Genomic DNA, 4,976 nt, shown 5'->3' on the forward strand with positions numbered 1-4,976 from the left:
CATTTTCTCTCTATCCTCCGGGGCAATAGAGATCTGATTATACCCCGAGTACCCATCCAGAAAGCAGAAGTGGGACCTCCCTGCTAATCTATCTAGCAACTGATCAATGAATGGTAGTGGAAAATGGTCTTTCCGGGTAGCCATGTTAAACTTTCTGTAATCCATACAGATTCTCCAACCTGTGACTGTTCGTGTTGAGATTAACTCGTTCTTCTCATTTTTCACTACCGTTATACCGCCCTTCTTTGACACACACTGAACTGGGCTATCGGTTACTGTTAGATATGGGGAATATGATTCTCGCATCTAACCACTTAATCACTTCTTTCTTCACCACTTCTTTCATGTTGGGGTTCAGCCTTCTTTGATGTTCTCTGGAAGGTTTGTGCCCATTTTCCAGAAAAATCTTATGCATACAGAAGGTTGGGCTAATACCCTTAATCTCTGCAATGGTCCAACCAATTGCAGTTTTGCACTCCATCAATACTTGCAAAAGTTGTTCTTCCTGCACATCTAACAAACTAGATGAGATAATAACATGTAAAGTTGAGTTAGGTCCCAAGAAAGCATACTTGAAATGAGGTGATAGGGGCTTCAGTTCCAACTTTGGTGGCTCTTCTATCGACGGCTTAGCTGGAGGAGTTTTCCTTTCTTCTAAGTGCAAAGCCTCAAATTCGAGCTCCATTCTCCAAAAACCTTGGCCTTCAAGAGCAAGTACCCATTCCGCCAAGTCCTCTCTATTTGATTCATCTAAGTTCATGAGACAGGCTGCTAGAGGGTCTTTAGTGTTCAATGTCTCATCTTCCTCCTCCAAAATTACATCCATGGCTTCTATTAGAGAGCAGTTGGCAAATTCACTTGGTCGCTGCATAGATTTCTGCATGTTGAAAGTTATTTCTTCATCAGTTAGTCTCATTTTGAGCTCTCCAGTTTCAATTTCAATTAAAGCTCTCCCAGTGGCCAATAATGGTCTTCCCAAAATTATGGGAATCTCCTCGTCAACCCGACAGTCCAGAATGACAAAATCTGCTGGGAACACAAACTTCCCAACTTGTACTAATACATCATCAAGGATACCAGAGGGTCTCTTCACTATCCGGTCAGCCAGCTTAAGTAACATGGAGGTGGGTCTAGCTCTTCCAATGCCTAACCGTTTGTAGATAGCCAGGGGCATCAAGTTTATGCTTTCCCCCAAATCACAAAGTTCCTCAGCAAACGCATAGTTGCCTATCATGCATGGGATTATGAAACTTCTTGGGTCAGATAGCTTCTCAGCTATGGGTCTCGTCACAACAGCACTACATGTCTGAGTCAGTGTAACTATGGCCAAGTCTTGAAAGTTGAACTTACGAGACATCAAGTCCTTCATTATTTTTGCATAACCGGTCATTTCCTTTAAGGCGTCAATCAATGGAATGTTCACCTGAATTTGCTTCAACATCTCCAAAAATTTCTTATACTGCTCATCTTTCTGATACTTGGCCAATTTCTATGGGAATGGTGCTGGAGGTCGCTTCTTCCCTATGATTTGAGTTTTATCTTTCTCAGGCACTGCTTCTACTGTCGTTTCTTGTTCTACCTCAGTCTCTTTCGCAACCTCTTTTTCTTTGCTGGTGTTCTCTTGTGCCTGTTGTACCGTCACCTCAGTTAACCCTGTTGAATCATCTATCTCAATGGGTACTAGCACCAGTGTTTCAGTAAGTCATCTTTCACGAGCAATTTCTTGCTCCAGATCTAGGTCTCTACCATTTCGTAGGCTTACTGCCATAAGCTATTTCAGGCCCTACTTTTTTAGATTGATTTGTGTGTCTGCAGGTAACGTCCCTTATGGACAATTATTTAGAGCCATCGAAATCTGTCCTAATTAAATCTCAATACCCTTTATCGCTGATTCATGTAAGTCTACTCTCTCAGTTATTTTTCTAGTGGACCCAATCAGTTGTTGCAGCATTCCCTTAAGTTCAGCAAACCCATCATCTTGTCTCATAACCTATTGTTGTTGAGGTTACTAATAAGCCTGCTACTGATTTTGCTGGTTGTAACCCTGTTGCCTTTGGTAGGGCACCACTTGACACTGTGGTCGCATAGCTCCAGTATTGTTGTTGTTATTGTACTGTTGCTATGTTGGTCTGTATTGTTGATTCTTCTGACCCCAATTCTGATCACCTTGCCTCTATCCCCCAAAGTTGGCCACATAGTTCATATTTTCCTGATATTGTTGGTTGTCACCTTTCACACTCCACGAGCAAACATATGGCTGGTTAATGCATGGTGTAGATAAGCCCCCATTAGTTGCGTCAACTATGTGTACCTGCTGCTTCTGACATGATTCATCTATCTTTTTGGTGAGGATACTCATTTGCGTCATTAGAGTGGCCATATTTTCAGCTATGGAGTTGTTTAGGTCCAAAGCCACTGAATGAACTATAGGAGTGATTGTAGAGTCTCTTGTCATCCATCCTGAGTTTTGGGCCATCTTATCAAGTAGGATTTTGCTTTCTCTGAATATTTTGCTCAAAAATGATCTACCTGCTGAAGCATCAACATTGGCCTTTAAGCTATCTACCAATCCCATGTAAAACCGCTGGCCCAGCATCTACTCTAGAATGCCATGATGTGGACACTTAACCAGCATACCTTGAGCCTCTCCCACGTTTCTTGTAATGTTTCTGTTGGTTTCTGCCTGAAGCTCAATATCTCATCAATTTATTTAGCAGTCTTATTGGGTGGGTAGAACTCGTTCACAAATTTCTTAACTAATTCCTCCCAAGTAGTGATGGAGTTCATAGGGAGTGAATTAAGCCAAGTCTGAGCCTCTCCCATCACTGAGAATGGAAACAACAGCAGCTTTATTGCTTCCAGTGTCACATTAGGTTTCCTTTGCATGACACATATCGAAAGGAAATTTTTCAGATGCTGATGAGGATCTTCAATGTATGACCCTGAGAACAGTCCCTTGTTCTGCAACAAATGTAGCATCTTGTTTGTGATTTGAAATGATTCTGCTTGTATATAAGGGACGGTAATTGCAGTTGCCAGGTTGTCGGCAGTGGGTTGTGTCCAATCATACAATGTTTCTTTTGGCATAAGAGGCACCACACCCTGATTGTTCGAGTCATTCACATTGTTTTTGTTATTTACTTCGTCTTCCATGTCTTGTTTGATTTGTTCTGTTGAGTTCTGTTGCTATTTGCCCTTCTTGTTTGCACGATTCAGTGCCTTGAAAACTTTCTCAAGATATGGTAATGCTTCGAACAATTCACTAGTTCTTGAGGAGTTTCTATGCATGCTCATGTAACACCGAAGACTACAAACGTTAGAATTTTTATGTATTTAATTTAAATTGAAGAAAATTGACTACACTAAGAATTCTAGCACCTCTTTTAGCTGCAACTAATAACACCGTTAACTCCCCGGAAACGGCGCCAAAATTTTATCACGCCTAACTATGTCTTATAAAAAGGACTAAGCGGTCGTTGCAAATATATTTCGGTTAGTAAGTCCAAAGTCGAATCCCATCGGGAATTAACCTATTAAACACAGCTACTAGACTAACACAAATTTACGTAATCAATCTTTAGAAAAATTCAAGTAACAAATTTGATGTTTACTAACTAAGTATTACGTAATGAAAATGCAAGAAATAATAACTAACTACGAACGGGTTGCAGACAAGAGTTAGAATCATCTAAGGTTATGATTTCCCCTATTGTCGGAATATTTTCCGCTACGTCTTCTACAAATTTGCCTAAGTCTTCTCTACCAGTCATGAGCGCTCTGACTGTCGTAACTCTCTTCCGAGTAATTACCACAATACACTAGATATATTCTCCCGAATTACGCTATCTGGTCTTAAGTATAGCTCACTCAGATTGCACCAAGGTTTTGTTATCCCTAATCCCACCTTTAAACCATTCGTATTAATCCCTCATATACATTAGGAGTGATGTTATTCAATAACTACTTAAATATGCACTCTTTCCCGAGTAATACATACTAAATAGGCACAGTTAATTGAGGGCCCTTCAATCAACAACAATAATAATATAGTTGAACAAATAGAGAGAATACTACGGCAAATCTATATTAACGTAACAGGAAAATCATCTTCCAATAGGTTCCATCAAAACCCTAGATTAGGAGTTTAGCTATGCATAATTGTTTTCACAATCACAACACAAGAATTCATCATCAATGAAAATAAAGGGAAGAAGAAAGATAAAAACTCGTTTCCGAATCTTCCGTCTTGCTCCTTGCCTGTTATTGCCTTCAAAACTTCTTCTAAAAACCAAGATACCCTCTTTTTAGGCAAAATAGGCTTCATATAGGTCAAGGAAAGTTGCCTCTAGAATTACAATTTTAGCCCTGAAATAATTTTTTCTCGGAGGGACGTTTGCGGCCGAGCACTTGGGCAGGTGACCGCGCATCTGGCCGCGCACTTTGTCCAATTTCTGCCTGACTTGCGCAGTCAGTGCACGGCCGCACACCTGGGCCATTTTCTGCACTCTTCTTTTTAAGTGCACTAACCTCCTTCGATCCTCTAACAAATTCTCAATTTACTCTATAAGCTTTTACTTGGCCTTCAACGCTCCATATTAGCTCAAAACGCTCTGTAACCTCATTGTAGCCCGGAATTGCTCCTGCAAAGCATAAAACGCTCAATCAGACCAATTTACTATCATTTAACACTCAATAATCAGTAAAGTGCAGCCAATTTAGAGTGCAAATTGTGGCCAAAATACATAGTTATAGCCTACTATCAGTGTCCATGTTCGCAATCGCAAACAAGATGTCGCATTTGCAACATTAGCAAGGGTGTGGAGAGCTTTGCATTTGCGATGTTTTCTTTGTATTTGCGAACCCCAGGTCGCAATTGCGACACCTATATGTGACCGTACATAAGAGCTAAGGGACGGGATTTTGGTCTCATTTTCATATTTTGGAACCCTAAACTTGGTAGGAAGCGACTTGGAAGA

At 40.6% G+C, this 4,976-nt stretch overlaps 1 non-coding gene across 1 annotated transcript; it reads left to right on the top strand.

Annotated features, from left to right (window-relative positions):
• Window positions 1-2,606: 2,606 nt before the first annotated feature.
• On the top strand, window positions 2,607-2,712 carry LOC142182407 (small nucleolar RNA R71). Its single transcript, XR_012711242.1, has one exon. It is a non-coding gene; the product is annotated as a small nucleolar RNA R71 (small nucleolar RNA).
• The last annotated feature ends 2,264 nt before the right edge of the window (window positions 2,713-4,976 follow it).

Source organism: Nicotiana tabacum, chromosome 6 (genome assembly GCF_000715075.1).
Source record: "Nicotiana tabacum cultivar K326 chromosome 6, ASM71507v2, whole genome shotgun sequence".
NCBI classification, from domain to species: domain Eukaryota; kingdom Viridiplantae; phylum Streptophyta; class Magnoliopsida; order Solanales; family Solanaceae; genus Nicotiana; species Nicotiana tabacum.